This window comes from Triticum dicoccoides, chromosome 5A (genome assembly GCF_002162155.2).
Source record: "Triticum dicoccoides isolate Atlit2015 ecotype Zavitan chromosome 5A, WEW_v2.0, whole genome shotgun sequence".
In the NCBI taxonomy this organism is placed as follows: domain Eukaryota; kingdom Viridiplantae; phylum Streptophyta; class Magnoliopsida; order Poales; family Poaceae; genus Triticum; species Triticum dicoccoides.
The window spans coordinates 497,530,776-497,544,249 of record NC_041388.1 but is presented as its reverse complement, the minus strand read 5'-3'; the positions used below and the strand labels follow the sequence as shown (position 1 = coordinate 497,544,249).

General features: G+C 44.0%; 1 long non-coding RNA gene across 1 annotated transcript; it reads left to right on the top strand.

The window, feature by feature from the left end:
• The first annotated feature begins 7,928 nt into the window (after positions 1–7,928).
• Positions 7,929–12,036, top strand: LOC119297669. Its single transcript, XR_005145708.1, has 2 exons — positions 7,929–8,320; positions 11,750–12,036. It is a non-coding gene; the product is annotated as an uncharacterized LOC119297669 (long non-coding RNA).
• Positions 12,037–13,474: the final 1,438 nt, after the last annotated feature.

The following is a 13,474-nucleotide window of genomic DNA, read 5'->3' as shown; positions in this document are numbered from 1 at the left end:
CCTGTGGGGCCTGCTTGAGGCCATAGAGGGCCTTGTTGAGTCTGAAGACTTTGTCAGGATTCTTTGGATTTTCAAAACCTGGGGGTTGAGCAACATATACTTCTTCCTCAAGCTTACCATTGAGGAATACACTTTTCACATCCATTTGATATAAAGTGATATCATGATGGTTAGCATAAGCAAGTAATATGCGAATAGCCTCAAGTCTAGCAACAGGTGCAAAAGTTTCATCGAAATCAATTCCTTCAACCTATGTGTAGCCTTGAGCTACAAGTCGTGCCTTATTCCTCACCACAAGGCCATTTTCATATTGCTTGTTGCAGTAGATCCACTTTCTGCCGATGATATTGTGCTTGCGAGGGTCTGGACGTTTGACCAGTTCCCAGACATTGTTAAGCTCGAACTGATGTAATTCCTCTTGCATGGCCTGAATCCACTCAGGCTCCAGAAATGCTTCATCTACCTTAGTGGGCTCTATAATAGAGACAAAAGCATACTGCCCACAAAAGTTAGACAAATGTGAAGCTTTTGAGCGTGTGAGAGGACCTGGCGCTTTGATGTCATTGATGATCTTTTCAACTTGCACTTCTTTTGCAATGCGAGGATGAGCTGGTTGTCGTTGAAGAATTTGATCAGCGTTTTCTTCAACACCATTTTCTTCAGCATTTTCTTCAGGTGCATTAGCTCGATGTTCTTCATGTTCTGGAATGAATTCTTCAACAGATTCTTCAGTAGGAATGACATCCTCAGTAGCCTTGAACTTGATAGTTTCCTCAGGTGCTGGTTCATCTATCACAGTAGGTAGGTGCTCTCTTTGCGAGCCATTAGTTTCATCGAACCGCACATCTACAGTTTCAACAACTTTGTGAAGAACGTTGTTGAAGACTCTATAGGTGTGCGAGTCCTTTCCGTAACCAAGCATAAAACCTTCATGTGCTTTTGGTGCAAATTTTGAGTTGTGATGAGGATCTCTAATCCAACATTTAGCACCGAAGACTTTGAAATAACTTACATTGGGTTTCTTATCAGTGAGGAGTTCATAGGCAGTCTTTTTGAAGAATTTGTGAAGATATACTCTGTTGATGATGTGGCATGCAGTATCAATTGCCTCAGTCCAGAAACGACGAGGCGTTTTGTATTCATCAAGCATAGTGCGAGCCATCTCAGCAAGAATCCTGTTCTTGCGCTCCACGACGTCGTTCTGCTGAGGAGTGTAAGGAGCAGATAACCATGAGTAATACCAAGTTCATCAAGATAGTCATCGAGACCAGAATTCTTGAACTCAGTGCCATTGTCACTTCTGATGTGCTTGATCTTCACACCAAAGTTGGTTGAAGCCCTTGAGGAAAATCGTTTGAAGACTTCCTGCACTTCATGTTTGTAAGTAACAAGGTGTACCCATGTGTAGCGAGAATAATCATCAACAATAAAAAAGCCATATTGAGATGCTTCATTTGAAATAGCAGAATAATGATTAGGACCAAAGAGATCCATGTGAAGCAATTCAAATGGGCGAGTGGTGGTCATGATAGTCTTTGTTGGATGCTTGGCCTTGGTCATCTTTCCAGCTTCATAGGCTCCGCATAGGTGATCCTTGAGGAATTTGACATTCTCGATGCCAATGACATGCTTCTTCTTTGCAAGCGTATGCAAATTCCTCGTGCCTGCATGACCAAGTCGTCGATGCCAGAGCTAGCCTTCTGAAGCTTTTGCAAGTAAGCACATGGCTGGTTGTGGTCCTGTAGAGAAATCAACAATATACATGTCTCCTCTCCTAAAGCCTTCGGAGACTTTGGAATTGTCAGCTTCCATAACCACAACACAACGGTACTTGCCAAAGACAACAACCATATCAAGATCACAAAGCATTGAGACAGACATAAGGTTGTATCCTAAGGACTCAACAAGCATGACTTTGTCCATGTGTCGATCCTTTGTAATCGCAACCTTACCTAGACCCAGTACCTGACTTTTGCCTTTGTCAGCAAAGATGATATGCTTCAGATGCGACAGAGATAATGGAGCATCCATCAATAGATTCTTGTCACCAGTCATGTGGTTTGTACATCCACTATCGAGGACCCACTCAATGGCTTTGGGTTGATCATCCTGCAGATGAATTAGTGCAGCTTACAAACTTATATACTTCATCAGTGAAGAATATGACATCAATTCATCAGATCAATTTCATCAAGTAAAAGAACTAATAATGCAATATGAGGACGTGAGAAATGGAAGTTCATTTCTTCATGGTTAGCCTACGTCCTTTCAGGCATGCTCAGGTCTCCAGCAAATTCTTCAGATGATTATGTGCGTCTGGAGACCTGACCCTGCAGAAGAGATTAGTTATTTTTTCTTCACCACCCACATCTGAAGGGGTGGCAAAGAGTTCATCATTCTGCGAGCTCCATACAAGAAGGATGACATGATTTGAAGAATAATGCATATATCCATAATCCTTAGATCTTCCCTGCGAAACAGATGTGTTAGCACGATGATGTTCATATGAGGACTTTGCTCCATATGAGGAATTTGGTCCATATGAAGAATTTGATCTGGGGTTCCTATTCTTCACAGGTATCGTCATGATGACATTCACCTGAAGATTTTCAAGACATCTTTTGGGAATCCAGATTTTCTTCATAGGGGAGCCGTTCCTGCAGTTAGTGCCAACATATCTAGCAAATACTTCACCATTCTGATTTTTGAATAACTTATAGTTGGAGTCAATTGACTCATCATCAGAATGAGGAGATTCACATGCAAATCCAGATAAGTTGGATGGATCAACTGGAGGTCCCTTTGCAGCGACCCATGTAGTTTTGGGGTACTGCTCAGGCTTCCAATATGTACCATCAGCATTGAGTTTCCTCTCAAAGGCGATACCCTCTTTCCTAGGGTTCCTGTTGAGGATCTGCTTTTTAAGCACATCACAAAGAGCCCGGTGCCCTTTGAGGCTTTTGTACATGCCTGTCGTGTACAATTCCTTCAGCCCTGCATCGTCAGTGATACTAGCAATGTCCTTAGATGAGGAATTAGTGATAGCAGAGGCATGTGAAGAATTTGAAACATTAGCAGCATTTGAACATTCAGGTGAAGAATTAGCAGATTCACGTTCAATGCACTTCAAGCATGGTGGAACAAATTCTTCCTGAGAAGCGCTGATTTGTTGAGCAAGTAATGAATCGCGCTCCTTCTGAAGATCTTCATAACTCACTCTTAGCTTCTCAAGGTCTTGCTTTCTTTGAAGAAATTCATAAGAAAGCTTCTCATGATCCGATAAGAGAGTGTTATGATGACTTTGAAGTTTGTCAAGCTTGGACTGAAGTCTCTGAAGATTTTCAGTCAAAGTTTCAGTGCGATCCATTTCTTCACCCAACATATCACCACTTTTATTTAGCATGTTTTGAACCTTTTCTAAAGCCCTTTGTTGTTTTATAGCAATCTTAGCAAGTTTAGAATAGTTGGGTTTAAGGTTTTCATCAGATTCATTCTCACTTGATTTAGAGGAGGTATATTTGAGTACCTTGGCACCCTTTGCCATGAAGCAATAGGTGGGAGCGTAGTCATCATCGCCTTCATCAGCCTTGTTGGTGAGGTCATTTTCTTCAGTGCTGAAGATAGACTTGCCGACGAATGCAGTAGCGAGAGCAAGGCTCGCCACTCCGGATCCGGGCTCCTCAGATGACTCCTCTTCCTCATTTTTTTCAGATTCAGCCTCAGAGTCCATTTCCTTGCCAATGAATGCCCTGGCCTTCTTGGAGATGCTCTTCTTGTGATATGAAGGCTTGGAGGATTTTGATGATGAGGATTTTGTGGATTTCTTCTTTTTCTTTGCATCATCAGAAATGTAATCCTTGTATTTCTTCTTCTTTGATTCCTTTTCCCACTGAGGACAATCTTGAATGAAATGTCTAGGTTTCTTGCATTTGTGACAGAGCCTCTTCTTGTAGTCATTGGATGAGGAATCATTGCTCCTTGAGGATCTTCCAAGGCGACCACGTCTTGAGAACTTTTGGAACTTCTTCACGAGCAGAGCCAGATCATGGCTCAGTTCTTCAGGATCACCAAGGCTGCTACTAGAGTCTTCATCTTCGGACTCAGATACTGCCTTGGCCTTCAGTGCACGTGTTCTGCCATAGCTTGAACCATAGAGATCTCTCTTTTCAGCAAGTTGGAACTCATGAGTATTTAGCCTCTCGAGAATATCAGCGGGATCAAGTGACTTGTAATCAGCACGTTCTTGTATCATCAACGCCCGAGTGTCAAATCAGGAATCAAGCGATCTCAGCAATTTCTTCACCACCTCATGGTCAGTGATGTCAGTGGCACCAAGTGCTTGAAGCTCATTTGAGATGTCAGTGAGGCGATCGAAGGTTTGTTAAACATTTTCATTGTCGAGTCTTTTGAAGCGGTTGAAGAGATTGCGAAGAACATCAACTCGAGAGTCACGCTGAGTTGAGACTCCTTCATTCACTTTGGACAACCTGTCCCAGATAAGCTTCATTGTTTCCAAAGCACTCACTCTGCCATACTGTCCTTTGCTCAGATGGCCACATATGATATTCTTCGCTTGAGAGTCGAGTTGCTTGAATCTCTTCACATTGGTAGCATTCAGAGAAGGTGTGACTGAGGGAACACCATTTTCCACAACATACCAGAGATCGTTATTAATTGCTTCAAGATGCATTCGCATCTTATTCTTCCAGTAGGGGTAGTCCGTCCCATCAAAGGTAGGACACCCAGCAGAGACCTTGATCATACTTGCGGTCGACATAACTAAAACTCCAGGCGATTAAACCAAAATCACACAGAACAAGGGAGTACCTTGCTCTGATACCAATTGAAAGTGCGTTATATCGACTAGAGGGGGGTGAATAGGCGATTTTTATGAAATTCTTCACTGAGGAATTTGCCGGTGAGGAAATTCCTTAGCGAAGAACTACTAGCAGCGGAATAAGTACTCAAAAGTAAACATAATAGAATACAAGCATAGTCATCATGATGAAATGAAGACATGCACAGAGTACAGGAAGCATAATCACAGGATAACACAGGATGAAGACAAACAGACTGAAGAAATTGAACTGAGGAAATTGAGAAAGTCTTCAGTCAAAGTCTTCAAACACAGATATGAACAAGCACACAACACAGTTATGAGGAAATGAAAGAGTTGAGGAAATAGAACCAGTAAGCTTGATGAAGACAATGATTTGGTAGACCAGTTCCAACTGATGTCTCAGTTGTACGTCTGGTTGGAGCGGCTGAGTATTTAAACTCGAGGACACACAGTCCCGGACACCCAGTCAAGGACACTTAGTCCAAGACACCCAGTCCTCACTGTATTCTCCTTGAACTAAGGTCACACAGACCTCGTCCAATCACTCGTGGTAAGTCTTCAGGCGACTTCCAAATCTTCACAAACTTGGTCACTCGGCGATCCACAATTCCTCTTGGATGCTCTAGACCATGACGCCTAACCGTCTGGAAGAAGCACGGTCTTCAAAGGTAACAAGCGTCGGATCCACTCAGGATCAATCTCTTTAGTGATGCTCAATCACTTGGGGTTTGTAGGTGTTTGGGTTTTGGTTTTTTTGGTTTTTCCTCACTTGATGATTTTGCTCAAAGTCCTCGGAGGATGGGTTGCTCTCAAATGACAAGTGTCAGTTTCTCTTGGAGCAGCCAACCAGCTAGTGGTTGTAAGGGGGCGGCTATTTATAGCCTAGGGAGCAGCCCGACATGATAAGACATAAATGCCCTTCAATGATATGACCGTTAGGTGGATAGATATTTTGGGACAGCTGGCGCATAGCACAGCAACGGTCGGAATTTTAAGTAGCAAAATCCTCAGGGCTATCATGTTCCTCACTGTGTAGGCAATCCGCACTGGCGAATTCCTAACTCCTCAGCCAGGACAAATTCCTTAGAGACCAGAAGAACTTCGTCTCTGTCACTGAAGAAATTGACTGAACTGTATGAGATTTCCAATGGCTTCACTCGAAGGGATTGGTAGACGTAGGATTTTGAGTTGAGCATCACATGGAAATTTTTCCTTAGTATTTCCTCAACCCCCTTTAACAGTACGGTGTTTCCTATGACTCAAGAAAGAGAAAAACAAAACTATGAAAACAAAAGTCTTCAAGCTTCATATTCCTCGCATGAATATTAAGTCTTCACAGACACACCAATTTCTTCACTTTCAAAGTCTTCATGAAAGTCTTCAGAAATACCAAAATCTTCAGTTGAAGATATTCATTTTTAGGGGTCGGCTTTTCCTGTAAATATCAAACTCCTCATAGACTTATAGACCTGTTTACACTCACAAATGCATTAGTCCCTTAACCTATAAGTCTTCAATACACCAAAATCACTAAGGGGCACTAGATGCACTTACACTACCTTGTTGCACTTTTATTACTACTATCATTACTTGTTCGTTACAGATTATCTTGCTATCAAACTACTCTGCAATTACAATTTCAGCACTTGCCGACATTACCTTACTGAAAACCACTTGTCATTTCCCTCTGCTCCTCGTTGGGTTCGACACTCTTACTTATCGAAAAGAGATACAATTGATGTCCTATATTTGTGGGTTATCAAGGCTATTTTCTGGCACCATTGTCGGGGAGTGAAGCGCCTTTGGTAAGTGGAATTTGGTAAGGAAACATTTACATAGTGTGCTGAAATTTATTGTCACTTGTTACCATGGAAACAATCCTTTGAGCGGTTTGTTCGGGGTATCTTCACCTCGTCCGGCACCACAATTAGCTACCCCTCAACCTGCTGCACCTACTGAAAATATTGAATAGGAAATTCCTTCGGGTATGATAGAACAATTGCTAGCTAATCCTTATGCAGGAGATGGAACCGAACATTCTGATATGCACTTCATATATGTAGAACAAATTTATGGATTGTTTAAGATTGCAGGTTTACCCAGGGATGAGGTTATGAAAAAGGTTTTCCCTTTATTTTTGAAGGGAATAACATTGGCATGGTAATAGGCTATGCCATGGTATTGGATCTTGGAATTGGAATCGTTTGAAATTGGAGTTCCACCAAAAAAAATTATCCTATGCATCTAGTTCACGGTGATCGGAATTATATATATAATTTTTGGCCTCATGAAGGAAAAAGTATCGCTCTAGCTTGGGGGAGGCTTAAGTCAATGTTATATTCATGCCCCAACCATGAGCTCTCAATAGAAATTATTATCCAGAATTTTTATGCCCGGCTTTCTCGTAACGATCAAACCATACTTGATACTTCTTGTGCTGGTTCTTTTATGAAGAAGACTATTGAATTTCGGCGGGATCTTTTGGAAAGAATTAAACGCAACTCTAAAGTGTAACACCCCGAGAATCATGCAACAGTAATCTCCCCCTAATGGTGGCCATGTCATCATGATTACTATGCAAATGGCCACTTGTCCAAAATCAAAGTAAAATTTAAATTTAAATTGCAAGTCAAATATTTATTTCTTCAAAAAGTAAAACTAAAATGTTTACCTTATTATATAAATTTTCCTAATCATTTTAATGTTGAAACCAACTTCGTTTGACTCATTAATATATTCCTAGGAAATTAATAAGTGGCCCAACATCAACTAAAATGGCCTTTTCAAAATAAACAATTATTTATTTGACTCCAAGCGCCTCCAAACCTTGTGTGCCAACTCAAACTATTGTCTAATATTTATGTACCAAAGTTCATGTTCACCAAAATTCATTTGGTATTAAAAATAAGATGCAAAGCGGAGGAGAAATAAAAGATACATAATAAAAAAACAAAGGACTATGTTTTTTTAGGCAAAAACAAAGGGGTATGTGGCACTGTGCACTCGGCCCAATAGACTACAGTAGCTGGCCCAACCCAACCTGGTCATCTCTCTCCTCGCTACAGGAGCAGGAGCAGGAGAAGGAGGGCCGTGGCGGCCATCCACCCGCCGTGACTGAGGCTGGGCGACGTGCCGGCCATCGGGCACCTCTCCGGTGCCCTTAAGACCGACGCCGCGACCTTCCCTCCCGAACCCTAGCCGCTTCCCCCTCTCTCGCGTTGCTCGCTCCCCCGCACACACACCAGTACGGTCGTCGCAGCGTCGTCGCCGCTGCCGTGGCCTTTGACCTCCCCTCGCCACTCCGTCCTGTCCAGGAGCTCCGTCTGCCTCGTCTACCTCCTCTAAGGGCACCAGTTTGAGTCCCCTCGCGCTACATCGACCGGATCGAGTCATCTTCCTCCTACGGTTGCCGTGGAGCTTCGGTCGATCTGCACCATCCCGGCAACCCCGGCCTCCCCGACCATGTCCACGAGCTTCGCGGTGAGCTTCTCCCCTGATTCCCCCTCCTTTGCCCATCGACCCGTTGCCGTAGGCCGCCATCCGCTAACTACCATGGCCGCGCCCGAAGTTTGCTGTGTGTGCGCGTTTGCCGTGCTTCCACCATGCCCTGGCCGCACTCGCCGTGACCCCTGCCCACGCCCGTCGCGCTCCGCCATGCTCCCCATGCGCCCGGCCTGCCTCCCGCACGCGCCTGCCCTGCTCCGTGTCGTCGTTTGCTGCTACTGCTCGCTGCTGCTCTTGCATACTGCTACTGATTTTGCCTTGCTACTGGTGCTCTTCTACTGCCGCTGCTGCTCTAGACTACTACTGCTACAAGCCACTGCTGCTGCTCCTCACTTCTGCTACTCCTCGCCGCCTCCCCTGCCTGCTGCTTGAGCTGCTTGCTCCCGCCACTAGCTTCTCTTGCTGATATGCCGGTGCTGCTGCTGTGCCTCTGCCCCGTACACCGATGCTGTTAACTTAGGTAGTTCAGTGCTAATTGTTGGAAGTAAACCCAGTATCAGATTACATGTACGTATAGGAATCCAACGAGTACTTGAATTAGTGACCATGTAGGATTAGTCTTCCCTTCTAATTCGGTCAAGTAACCTGGCATATACGTGTGTAAAACCCCTTGTAAATCGAACCGTGAGTTTACAAGACAATAAAGTAATCATCATGCCCATGGAAATCCAATCGGTTTCTAGTGTACGTGCATGCGTGTGAGTCAGCCGGCTAGTAAATCAGATTGACCGGCCAAAGCTGTTGTGTGGTACTGCGTACGTGTTAGACTAGCCACAGTGGGAGTAACTTCAGCAGTAACATCGAGTCCAACTCAGCAAATTTGCTTATGTGGCAATGAGTTAATGAGGAGAGAGGTAGTTGTAATAACTTAGCTAGTTACTGTAACATCACATGTCCCAATGCAATATGAGTCTATAACCTAATAAATGAATCTTTGCATGTTGCCACAGTTAAGTTACTACCCACTATGAAGATAATAACATAGTCTAGGGATATGTATATGTTACTAGTGTATGTTACTCTCTATTGTGGCTAGTCTTAGATCAATTGGAGGCTAGCTTTGTACTACGGTGCAACTCGACGTAAATCACTTTGTTGTGTTTGTGAGCGGGCTTTGTTAGTCATTGTCGTTCGTCGTAGGTCGTATCGCCTTTGCCGGAAGTACCTGGTATTGAGCCAACACTAATTAGATTAGCTAGTTATCTATTTAGTTTCATATGACATGTGGACCTCGCTGATAATTTAAAGGTTAAGGTAAGTTAAAAATATCTAGCCTATGACATGTGGGCCACACCTTCCCTTTTGACCCATCATTATGACTTGGTCAACTCGTTTTGAAACAAAATTAGAATATTAGAAATTCAATTAAACATTGAAAAATCATATAAAATAATCTATAATTCAGATGAAAATAATTTATATATCAAAGTTGCTCAAAAAAAGTGACGAATCCGAATATGCCACCCACATACCTGTCACATACCTCTAGCATAGCAACACATGGATCCGTCCCCTCCGATTCATTTGTCCGGAAAATGCCAAACTTCGGGAAAACATTTCCTGGATGTTTTTTCCCTTCGCCTGTATCGAGTAGTACTGCGTTAGGTCACCCTTAGCACATCGTTTTACCATGTTATATGCTTTATGATGCTTTGTTTCTTTTATATTTATTATTTCTTCCCCCTCTTATCTCCGGTAGACCCCGAGATCGATGTCGCCCCTGTGATCGACTACGTCACCGACGACCCCTCCCTGCCAGAGCAACCAGGCAAGCCCCCCCTTTGATCATCCCGATATCGCCCATTTCCTTTCTCTCATGCTTGCATTAGATTTTGCTACTGTAATTGGTTGCTCCTATTCTGATGCATAGCCTGCTTTTGTATCCTGCTTATTGTTACCTTACCTGCTTATCCTAAACTGCTTAGTATAGGTTGGTTAGTGATCCATCAGTGACCCCCATCTTGTCCTTGTTGCCCCTGCTTCATCATCGAAGACCCGATCAACGGGATCGAAGACCAGGCCCCGGCACCGCACATCACTTTCCCCTTTTGTTGCTCGACTCTGCAGAGTTACCATCGAGTGACGAGGGTGGAACTTCATACATCACTCATGATGAGATCTCTGTAGTATATCTATCAGGTTGTGGTCATCGGGGGTGATTTCCTCCTTAACCACTTCCGATACGGCTCTGTCGTGCAACCCCTTAAGTGTGAACCTCGAGGGTGAATCCTCTTACGTTCACCTTGATGATTACATCGAGTGGAATTCACCGGGGGTGATTCCTCGAGTTTTCCCCTTGGTGTTAGACACACAGTTACTATGGTTACTATGACTTTACTCTGAACCCAGTTACTAAAGACGGGTCGGCCCTGAGGGGTACCCGCGCGAGCATATTTGCGAGTAATGTGGAGACGGGTTGACCTGGAGGGTGCACGCGAGATACTTACGAGGCACGGCCGGGCATTCTTAGCCCTTGCCGCAAGTACTCGAGACGGAGCGACGGGGTCACATCTTTCGTGAGTCTTTGCTTGTTACCGCGCGTTCCTAATCCACTACGATTTGGATATTTGATCCGAGGGGCCTCTGGCCTGATAGCACTAACCATCACGTGGACATAGTATGGGTGTTCTGCGCCGTATGCATCAGCCGAAGCTTAATCAACGTCAGCGACTGAGCGGCGCGCACCGAGTTGGACTGGTAAGCTCTTGCCTTTTTAGGGAGGTAGCTAGGTCTGCTCATTGGCCGCCCTCGCAATGTGCAGGAGTTCCCGGGGAGATGGCCCATGACCCCTGGGGGTATAGGTTTAGTCCGGCGTGCTGGCCTCTCTATTAAGCCTAGGTCGGATTGCGGCGTATTGTTTGGCCGAGGCCGGGCATGACCCAGGAAAGTGTGTTTGGCCGGAGTTAATCGAGCGTGGTGGGTAAGTTGGTGCACCCCTGTAGGGAAGAAAACATCTATCGATAGCCTGTCCTACGGTAACGGACACTTGGAGTTGTATCCCGATCGATACAACTAGAACTGGATACTTGTGATGAGAAATGGATTGTGATGAGAAATGGATTGTGATGAGAATTGGATAGTATGGCTCTGGGATTGCTTTCTCGCAGGGAGTCGAGAAAGGATCTGTGGCCGAGGTTGATAACACTACTACTACTTTAGATTATGCTACCCTACTCCCTCCTGTTGTTGCAAGATGGTGGTTTCCTGAAGATGCTAGTCTTTGATAGGACTAGGCCTTCTCTTTATTCTGGCATTTCCGCAGTCCAGTCCACATATACAACCTTCCTTTGATAATGTTGCATATGTAGTATATATCCTTGCTTGTTGAGTACTTCGGATGAGTACTCACGGTTGCTTTGCTCCCTCTTTTTTCCCTTTTCCTTTATTTCTGGATGTTGCAACCAGATGCTGGAGCCTAGGATCCGGACGACACCACTGACGATTACTACCACCCCGAGGGTGCCTACTACTACGTGGAGGCCGCCGACGAACAGGAGTAGTTAGGAGGCTCCCAGGCAGGAGGCCTTGCCTTTTCGACCGTTGTTGCTTTTGTGCTAGCCTTCTAAAGGCAAACTTGTATAACTCATGTTTGTATTCAGATATTGTTGCTTCCGCTGACTCTTGTGTTTTCGAGCTTATGTATTCGAGCCCTTGAGGCCCCTGGCTTGTAATATAAGCTTGTGTTATTTTAATTTATGTCTAGAGTTGTGTTGTGATATCTTCCCGTGAGTCCTTGATCTTGATCGTACACATTTGCGTGTATGATTAGTGTATGATTGAATCGAGGGCTTCACAAGTTGGTATCAGAGCCGATTGCCTGTAGGTAGCCCCCTTTCCAACTCCTTGGCCGAAGTTGAGTCTAGAAACCAAAAACCGTTTTACTAACTTGGATGTGTGGCTTACGGGCCCACGTCGCCAATTGTGTGGTATTAGGATCTTTTATTCCTCGTCTATACTCTGGGACTCTGATCTCTCTTCCATTCGGGTTAAACAATTTTGCTAACTCTAACATTAGGATCTCGTAACTACTTCAGCCCAGAGAGCCCCTTATTTCAGATGATCGCCTGCTGCTTCAGAAGATTCCGAAGATACTCTCTAATGTTTCCCCAAAACCCTTGTGCCTATGCCGTTGAAATTCCATATCACCGATAAATCCCTAAGGACAGCTGCATGCACTTGTTGTCCATACCTTCTTTTCCAATTGTTCTTGTTATTACAAGATGCCCTGAACTGCTCTCCTTTTTCCGAGAATCCTTTGAGCTTACTGCCTTCCAGTTCCTTGTCATCTGAATACCCCTACGGATAACCTTGTGCACCTATCGAGTATCCGCTCATCCTCAGTTGACTCTTGTACTTCACAAAAGTCTTCGTAGTACCATTCGTTCTTGTGAAAATCCTCAACAGCCTATTGTTCTTGAATTTCTTACTTGCTTGCATTATGGTTAATACCATAAGTCTAGTAATCTTATTGTCAGCCTTTGTCATTATCATTTTGAGTCCGTTGATACAATATGTTGCGAATGCTCGCAATCCTCAATCAGATCCTAGAATTCATCCTTCCAGCACAGACATCATTTTAACATGTGCTGAATATCGATCAATCAAATCGCCATCGATTGTACCCCTAAGGCTATTCTACCTATCCATCCCTAATCAGAGCATTGCTTCTGATCCCTTGTCTTGGAATTCTTAATCCCTCTTGCAATTGAGCTTTGAGTTAGTCAGTTGTTTCTATAGTCTAATCTCCTTGCATTGTTTCTTCCTCTGGTTAAATATTGATGCTCACATCAGATCCCTTGTGGACCACCAGACCCCTTTTTCGGATTTTATCCGACAACGCCCTTCATATTCAATAAGCTTGTGAGCCTTTCCTCGGATACATAATGCTTTTGGTAAATTGTATCCTCCGCTTTCTCAAGCACGCTCTACTACCGAGCTTGTGTTATTTATTCTTGGAAGTTATGATATAGGTTCCTAAGATGCCCGATGGGTTGAACCTATGCCTTCTCTAATCAGTGTGAACTCGAAAATTATGCGGGTTATACTCTACTGGATTTTTGTCAAATAAAATTTCAATACTACAGCTTCATCAAGAGCGAGAAGTAAAATGAAATGTTATGCATTGTAGAA